At 39.9% G+C, this 9,892-nt stretch overlaps 1 long non-coding RNA gene across 1 annotated transcript; it reads left to right on the top strand.

The window, feature by feature from the left end:
* Window positions 1-4,509: 4,509 nt before the first annotated feature.
* On the top strand, window positions 4,510-7,597 carry LOC133258865 (uncharacterized). Its single transcript, XR_009740184.1, has 2 exons — window positions 4,510-4,871; window positions 7,314-7,597. It is a non-coding gene; the product is annotated as an uncharacterized LOC133258865 (long non-coding RNA).
* Window positions 7,598-9,892: the final 2,295 nt, after the last annotated feature.

Raw genomic sequence — 9,892 nt, 5'->3', positions numbered from 1 at the left:
TCCACAGAGTCGCAAAGAGTCAGACACAATTGAAGAGACTTAGAATATACACATGCGTGCATATAGTAAAGAAAATTTCCAGTACTTAAAAGCTTTTTTCCTCAAGTAGAATTATTTTTCCTATATACTTCTATCTATCTTCAGGAATACATATGTAAATGGATAGCAGGTGAGCTTACACAAAGTTCACTGACTGCGGTGATACCTAAACCAGAGCGTGCACTGGTAGAATGTTTCAATACTTCTCTAAAGTAATGGTCCTGTTCTTCTTAAACTCTTCTTAGAAAGCAAGAGAGTAAAGAAAAACGCAAGGATAATTTTGTTTTCTTCCAAATCCAAATTGGAGTATCCTGCTTAGTTATGATACAGGACACCACATTCAACAAAGATCTTGCAAAGGAATTCAATCTGCTTAGCTTGGAAGAGGAAAAACCCAGGAATCATGCATTGACTGAACATTTATCAAACTCTGACTATGAGAGGAAGGACAGCCACGTTCCAGCTATTCCCAGAGGTGGAATTAAGATTAAGGGTAGGGAAATATGGGGAGATGGGTTTTGAATCAACAATAAACTGTTTATCAATTAGAGCTGTCTAATAACTTATGAGGTAAATCATGATTGGTTTTGTTTAAGAGGAAATCTTCAATTTGATAAAAGTATATATTCATAATCTTTCAAAACTCTTTCCACTCTTCCCAACTTCTTACTTTAGAATTCTAAGAGTTAGGTGGTAAATATTTCAGGACAGGGTAATAGGAAATTAGGCAGGGGCGTATGGGGAAGGAGTGTGACTCCTAGGAAGGCTGATTAGAAAATGTTTTATGTGGGACATAAGCTTGCCTTCTACCTTATATTCAAAAATTCTCCAATCTACATTAAATATCTAGAATGGGTACTTTTCTCTTGAAGTGTAAAAGTGTGTTAGTCACTCAGTCATGTCTGACTATTTGTGACCCCATGGACTGTAGCCCATCAGGCTCCTCCGTACATGGAATTCTCCAGGCAAGAATCTTGGAGTGGGTAGCCAGTCCCTTCTGCAGAGGATCTTTCCAACCCAGATCAAACCTGGGTCTCCTGCACTGCAGGCAGATTCTTTACCTGGGAAGCCCATTTCTCCTAAAGGTTTCCCAAAAAACATTGCAGTTATTCTATCCTACGCAGTGCTCTTGAGTTTGATTTATATTAGCAGAGTAACTTACAAAGGTGAAAAACAAACAGAATGGCCATGGGTGGTGGAAGCATTACTGGTGTATAGAAGAAAAAAATATGACTAGTGGTCAGACAAACATGAGTTCAAACCCAGACTCATATACAAAGCAAGTTGACCAACTAAAGGAACATTTTTTTTTCATTAATAAAGATGAACTAATATATTTCTGTGTGTAGGGAAACTTTTAAAAATAAATATCATGAACATATATAGAAAATATGTTAGAAAATAAACAGAAGCGAAATATTTCCTTCTATGCTAATTTTAATCCTTAGAGATAAATTCTTAACATCTTTAATAATTTTCTTCAAATTTTTAAATGTGTATAGATAGGCTTGGTTTTTTACAAAACTGGAATTATGTGTATTTTATTTTTTATTTAGCTTTTGCATTTAAATCATATCAGAAGAATTTTCCAGATCTTTAGGTATTGTTTTTCTTAATTGAAGTATACAGCTGACTTACATTATTTTCAGATACACAACCTGGTGATTCAGTATTTTTATAGATTATACTCCAAATAAAGTTATAAAATCTGACAATATTTCCCGTGCTGTACATTACATCCTTGTATCTTACTTTATTCCTATTAGTGTCTACTTCTTAATTCCCTTTTCCTATCTTGCCCCTCCTCCCATTACCCGCTGCACTGATAAAAATAACCACTTGTCTGACCTCTATAGCTGTGAGTTTGTTTCTGTTTTGGTACATTTGTTCACTTGTTTTATACTTTTAGATTCCATATACAAGGGGAAACATGCAGTGTTTATCTTTCCCTGAATTACTTCATTAAACATAATACACTTTCAGGTCCATCCATGCTGTTGTAAATGGCAAAACAATACCAATAATTCCAATCTATTAATGTTTGTTGAAGCTTTATCTATGACCTAGCCCATAGCCAAATTTTGTAAGTACTTCAAGTGTATGTGAAGGAAAGTGTCTTCCTGAACTATTCTGTGTAATGCTTCCTATATGCCAATTAACTAAAGTTTTAATTATGCTTTTTAAGTCCTCTGTATCTTTTATCATTATTTAGTTCAGTTCAGTTCAGTCACTCAGTCATGTCCGACTCTGCGACCCCATGAATCGCAGCTCGCCAGGCCTCCCTGTCCATCACCAACTCCCAGATTTCATTCAGACTCATGTCCATCGAGTCAGTGATGCCATCCAGCCATCTCATCCTCTGTCGTCCCCTTCTCCTCCTGCCCCCAGTCCCTCCCAGCATCAGAGTCTTTTCCAATGAGTCAACTCTTCGCATGAGGTGGCCAAAGTACTGGAGTTTCAGCTTTAGCATCATTCCTTCTAAAGAAATCCCAGGGCTGATCTCCTTCAGAATGGACTGATTGGATCTCCTTGCAGTCCAAGGGACTCTCAAGAGTCTTCTCCAACACCACAGTTCAAAAGCATCAACTCTTCGGTGCTCAGCTTTCTTCACAGTCCAACTCTCACATCCATACATGACCACTGGAAAAACCATAGCCTTTACTAGACAGACATTTATCAGCAAAGTAATGTCTCTGCTTTTCAATATGCTATCTAGGTTTATTTGCTTCCAAATGATTAAATTTAATTGGGATTCATTGCATATTTCATTTGCTATAATTACTTCTATATCATGAGAATTTTATTTTCCTGAAATTTCTAATAGCTCAATGGAAAACATAATAGTCCAAGTTGAACCTTTAACCCTCCCGCTCCACTTCCATCCTGCCACCATTTTCCCAGGTCTGTTTAGGCTTTTTAATTTTCTTAAGCATGTTTGGCATGCTTCATGTTTTTCACGAAAATAGTGTTTTCTTTGACATTAAAATTTGTTTACATCTTAGGATGCATGAGATTCTTACTATTTTTTCAATCTAATATCTGGCATACATTTAATTTTATGTATTTGTATGGTTGTTTTCTTCTCTTTCCCTTTCTCTCTTAGGTAGGGATATATATGTGTGTGTGTGTGTATAAGTATATATATATATACATATAGTTTTCTTTGTTTATATTTTAATTCATTGGTCTCCACTTTTATATACTTCATCTTTCTTATTTTCTTTAAACTTACCTTGTTGTTTTAATAAAATTTTATTTTATTTTTTAATTTTACAATATTCTATTGGTTTTACCATATATCAAAATGAATCTGCCACAGGTATACATGTGTTCCCCATCCTGAACCCTCCTCCCTCCTCCCTCCCCATACCATCCCTCTGGGTCGTCCCAGTGCACCAGCCCCAAGCATCCAGTATCATCCATCGAACTTGGACTGGCAACTTGTTTCATATATGATATTATACATGTTTCAATGCCATTCTCCCAAATCATCCCACCCTCTCCCTCTCCCACAGAGTCCAAAAGACTGTTCTATACATCAGTGTCTCTTTTGCTGTCTCATATACAGGGTTATTGTTACCATCTTTCTAAATTCCATATATATGCGTTAGTATACTGTATTGGTGTTTTTCTTTCTGGCTTACTTTACTCTGTATAAGTTTCATCCACCTCATTAGAACTGACTCAAATGCATTCTTTTTAATGGCTGAGTAGTACTCCATTGTGTATATGTACCACAGCTTTCTTATCCATTCGTCTGATGATGGACATCTAGGTTGCTTCCGTGTCCTGGCTGTTATAAACAGTGCTGCAATGAACATTGTTTTTTAGGTCATATTGTATTCTTTTTTATTCAATAAAAACAAATATAGATGTGACTTAGCCTGAGAGAAGAGCTTTGGTTATAGACCTTAACTCTTTCTTTCTTGAAAGAATTACTTGGAATATTTTAATGCCAACTTACAAAAATTCTTAATAATTACTAAGTTAAGATTAACAATCTTATTAATCCAGTGAACTAATCTTGTTCTTGCAATACAAACCTCTTAAAGTCTCTGCTTTTGCATATTTACTTATGCTGGGTGAATTTCTACAAGAAGGTAGTCACTTTCCTTTCCCACTAAAAACTACCCATCTATTTGGGTCAATACCAAAGAGAGTTTCCTCCTTCAATTGTTTCCTGACTAAATCAATTGAATGAGATCTTCTGCACATTTGAGCAATTTGTTAATTACTAAATCTGATTATGGCACCTACCTTGTCATATTTTATGTATTTTTGAGTTGGTGAAATTTAATCTTCTTGAGGGCACAACGAAATAAAAGGAGTGGGAGATTCTACATAATAAGTCCTCAGCTATTTGTTGAGTCAGAGTCAATAGAGTTCAGAGTATCTTTGTTCCTAAATGAAAATAACTTCCCCACAATGTTACAGCTGGAATATAAACCCTAGACTTGGTGGGTTTGGTAAGTTAAAATGGATTAATACAAAACTGTTCTCTATGCAGGTGGGAAAGGTTGCAGTTAATAATGAATAGGACTACTGGGCAAGGAGAAATTGGAGCCACCTGTGCCAAGTTACCCTTTCACCTCCTCCTCTGCCTCTTTCTGGGTCTCAGAAACACCTCCTGTATCTTGCTTCCTCTACCAGTAATCCTTCCCCCGGGAGCGTCAATTCTGAAGGCAATTTTCCAAGACCATTTGCGGAATTGGCTGGGGCTTCAGCTGCGCCGTGAAAGGGCATTTATTCTGGGACCTCAAAATGGCGTTTGAAGGAGACTGCTGAACTTGTTTCAAAAATAGATTCTATATTCATCAGTTTTATTGCTTCAGGTACAAATGTTAAAGCTAATAGTTCGCCTAAAATAATGCTTGTTTGTGTGTGTACATGTGCACACTCTGAGCTGGGTGTTGTTTTCGTACATTTCTGTGGGTATTATGACCCTTCCATAGACAAACTAGGAATGTAGTGTTTTGTCCTGAGTCACATGTCTGTACAAGCAGCTATTTGTGTTCTCTTGCTAGACCATGTGCCAAAACCATAATGTCCTACATTCTAGAACCTTGCAATGCAATAAAATACTCAACTATACTTTGAAAAAATTAGAAGCTTTATTCTGTATACGTATATATCAGGTTGTTGTTTAGTCACTAAGTCATGTTGGACTCTTCAGCAACACCATGGATTATAGCCCACCAGTCTCCTCTGTCGGAGAAGGCAATGGCACCCCACTCCAGTACTCTTGCCTGGGAAATCCCATGGATGGAGGAGCCTGGTAGGCTATAGTCCATGGGGTCGCTAAAAGTCAGACATGACTGAGAGACTTCACTTTCACTTTTCACTTTCATGCGTTGGAGAAGGAAATGGCAACCCACTCCAGTGTTCTTGCCTGGAGAATCCCAGGGATGGAGGAGCCTGGTGGGCTGCCGTCAATGGGGCTGCACAGAGTCAGACATGACTGATGCGACTTAGCAGCACCAGCAGCAGTTTCCTCTGTCCATGGGATTTCCTAGGCAAGAATACTGGAGTGGGTTGCCATTTCCTTCTCCAAGGAATCTTCCCAACCTTGGAATTTGGGCCCATGTCTCCTGAATTGGCAGGGAGATTCTTTAACAATCAGCCACCAAGGAAGCCCATAAACCAAGTTTAGCATCAATATACTTGAATTTTGTCAACTATGACCATTTCAGGCTACTATTTTTGAGACAGAAGAGAATTAGCAGGATTATACTAGGTAAGGAAGAGTCTTACCTTCCAATATAAGATTTTAGGATTTATACTTAGGATGTAGTAGAACTAATCTCATAGGGTGACTGTGTCATATGCTATCCAAACTGGGACACTTTTGAGGGTGAAAAGACTGCAAGTACCAAGGCATTTGCCTCGGGCAAAAGTGGCTTATGATCACTTTCCATTCTGGGTGATCAGGGAATTAAACATTCTTTCTGGATATATCTGGGTTCTAGCCATATTTTTGCTGCATCCATGGAAGCTTGTATTCCAGGCATGAAATGACAAATATTTGGCACTTACAATAATACTTTCCTCTCTTGAAGTTATAGCATATGTCTTTCATCAATCATATTCTTTCACATTGATCTTTAGCAAAGATTGAACTTGCTTCTATGCTCAAACAAATCTGTTAAGACATTCCTACTTTTTTTTTTTGGCAAAGGTTGAGACTGACAGAGGCTCCTTCTTAGGTAATTAGGGAGTGTCTGAAGTGGTTTAATGATCTGGGTTGTAGCAGGGAGCCCAGCAGTTGGGCCAATATTCAAACAAGGATCAAAAGAAAAATGGGAACCACATTATACTTTATTTCAAGCTAGGCAAATGCTTGAAACTTCCTCTCTGTTCAAATGCTGAATTTATTTGTAAAAAGATGAATTTACAAACTATTTTTAGGCTTGGAGACATAAATGGGGCCTTCTTCTTCAGGCTCACTAAATCCTAAATGGGCAAGCACCCATCTCAGGGCCAATCTTTCCTAATCACAGGCAAAGCAGAGAGCTAGGCGTGACAAGGTGGGTCCTGCCTAGTCTATTCACCATATAGGAAGGCACAAATATGAAGATTTTTCCTGTCTTCAGCTTTCTAAGCACTGTATTACTATCTACTGGAAAACTTTCTCCAAAGAACATCATGGACTCTGAACACTCAGGTTAAAGGGTCTTTAACTATGGAGGTGGAGGAGTGGTAATAAAGGGTAGAGAGAGGGCAGAATTAAAGTGGAGGTTGTAGGAGATGCGGCTTCAATCCCTGGGTTGGGAAGATCCCCTGGAGGAGGGCATGGCAACCTATGTCAGTGTTCTTGCTTGGAGAATTCCCATGGACAGAGGAGCCTGATGGGCTACAGTCCAAAGGATCGCAAAAAGTCAGACACAACTGAAGTGACTTAGCATGCACGCATGTATCCCCAATCCCAAGAGCAAAGTTATGAATTTGAGGTGAGGAGTAGAGGTGTCTCTTCTCCAAGATATTGACTTTATTCTAAGCTCAGGGAAACGTTTGGGCTGTGATTGGTCTAAATGACCAGGCTGATCAATATTGGCTCAAAATGTGAAGAATACTGAGTTCACTTGTGTTGGGGTATTAGGGACCATAGCTCTAAACAGTTAGAAGCAGATGATCTTGGGATCTTGGGAGCAATTAGGTAGACATTATATGAAAAAAAAGAAATACAAATGTTGAATTTGCTGATTACCATTAAGTCTAATTGGTCATTGTTAGTGTGATATTAATAGAATCTTATTTGAATTTTGGTTATGTATCAGAACATTCTTCTCTGTAGTGAAGGAGAGCCACTTCTGAAGCTTGGTGGAAGGGCTTCTCTGAAAAGAATCAGTGCTTATAATATGCTCAACTTGCCATCACAACAGTAATGGAGAAACACCACTGCCAGTGTGGTTATCCTGAGACTTGCCAGATTTGGATCAAGGCATCCAACTGCTTTCTCTGACCCTGGTCTGCTGAGCCAAGATCACTAAAGAATTAAATGTAGCCAAAGCCAAGATTGTGAGTTTCATTGGGCCATCACAATAAAGATTCCCTTCTTAATAAGCCCTCAGTGGAATTCAGTAACTTTTTCTCCCTCTGTTCTGTCCCCAGGGACCTTGTCCTGCCCCATGCACTTATTCTCTGAGTCAACTCAGGGTGCCTTCTCTTCTACGTGCCTGCCTTAGCAGCAAGCCTTTCACCAGAGATAGAATGTGGGTTTCATTTAACTGTGATCTATTGGCACTAGCTGTATAAAATAATAAAGTAAGAAAATCCCTGTGGCTATGTCTGGCCTAGATGTGAAAGTGCACGCTAATTGGTTAATTAGAAAAGTCTGCTTAGATCCCTGCTTGGAAACAAGCAGTGTCACAAGTGCTGGGTGTTGGCCACCCTTTGCCTGGACACATCGAATGACTCCTCTCCCCATCGCAGGAAGCTCTGGCATAAACAAGTTGGGCTGCAGCATCAGATATACTAAAACCTGAAAATGAGCAGCTGAGCATTTTGGGCCACAGGTTTGCAGAGATTACTGCAACATGGGCAGTTGGCCAGTCCCAGACACAAAATAGAGAGCGAGGGGCTGGCCTGTACAAGTTCCAACACCAGGAGAAGACTCTGAAAGCAAGGACTCCGGGGTGCTGCGAACTGTTTCCAGGAATGCCCCTGTATCAGAAAAACTCTAAGTCAACCAGACACAGATGTTGATATCTGGGCAAATTTCCTATTCACACGGAGCTTGGGGGCCTGGGGAGAACCCAGGTCATAGAGAAAGAGCTGGGAGGCAAAGACAAGAAAGCTAGCGTCCAGGGTTTCAGACCTCTAAGCTGGACTGTCACTATGTACTGTACTGTGCCTGGTCATGTCTGACTGTTTGAGACCCCATGGACTGTAGCCCGCCAGGCTCCTCTGTCTATGGAATTTTCCAGGCAAGAGTACTGGAGCGGTTTTGCCATTTCCTTCTCCAGAGGATCTTCTCAACCCAGGGATCAAACCTGCATCTCTTGCATCACCAGCACTGGCAGGCGGATTCTTTACCTCTAGCACCACATGGGGAAGCCCTATCAGACCTCTAAGAGAACAGGGGAATTTGGAACCTGAGGTCCCTGTACAAGCTGAACTAGCATGGTAAAAAGATAAGCTTCGGGGATTCAGATGTGTCTCAAGAGAATGAGGAAGATGTGTGTCCAACATGAGTATCCTGTAACAAACAGCCTGGATGTCTCACCTGGCCCAAGGCACAATCAGGCAAGCTCTATCGGTGAATAGCTCAGTACGTTAGCTTAAAAGAGTGAGACTTATAATTCAGAATATTGCATTAAAATTGCACCCAAACCTTACTCTTTCTTCAGGACCCTGAGGACCTCATGCAAATCTCCTCAAAATATACAGTCAAGATATCCAGATATAAAATTACCTATTTGATCATTTTAGTCGTTGCCACCACAGCTCTGTATTACAATGGACACTTTGGATAAACTGTGGACATTTTCCCCCTCTAGTTTGCTTTTTATCCTCCAGAAAAATTAAGAAGTGGGTGTTGGAGAAAAGCAGAATGAAAGACTTCCCGCTGCACATTTTTCCAATGGCCCCAATGCTCTGGTTCACAGTTTCACCTTGTACAACGGTCGTAAAGTCAAACAGTCCCATGGCAACCTGAAAAAGATCGTTCTTTTCCTATCAAACCGAGATCCTATTGACACTCAGATCCTCAGATTCATCCCTGAATTACTACCTTTGAACTGAGCACTTCTTTGACAACCTGGGGGTTTCCTGGGGTTTTTCATCCCTTTTTTAAAATATCGATTTTGGAATTTTTAACTAGGTTTGTGCCTCTGATCTTTTCTCAGCATCTGTAAAATCCTTTATTTCCCACAAGTTTGACAGAAGCTGACTGTTGGAGATATAAAAGGATCAGGACAGACGGCCTTACAAAAAGTTATCCATAAGTTTATCTCAAGAGAAGGTTGGGGCAAAGACTGAAAGTGTTACAATGCATGGGAACCAGATGGAGTTTGGCTGGCTGAGTCCTGCAGCGGGTACTGAAAGAAGTAACTGCAGAAAGGGTCAGTAAAAGGCTCTTTCCTGATGCTCTCCCTTGAACCCACATTTGGCAGGACTGCTGTTAGTAGCTGGCTCCCCAGAAGTCACACTGTTAACAAGAGGCAAGAGGAATATATGGCGGCCACACGTCTAAGATGTGTTTTCATTTGACTTTGAAATAGGTTCTTGCTATTCTTGCTACGCCTAAAAAAGCTAAAACAGGACACCATTATTCTAACCTTGAACCACTGGTCACTGCCTGCCTGTTCTCCAAAGCAAACTGAGTATCAGTTACCAAATTATGCAAAGGATCGTA

Source organism: Bos javanicus, chromosome 13 (genome assembly GCF_032452875.1).
Source record: "Bos javanicus breed banteng chromosome 13, ARS-OSU_banteng_1.0, whole genome shotgun sequence".
Classification (NCBI taxonomy): Eukaryota; Metazoa; Chordata; class Mammalia; order Artiodactyla; family Bovidae; genus Bos; species Bos javanicus.
This window is presented reverse-complemented; position numbering and strand designations above follow the sequence as displayed.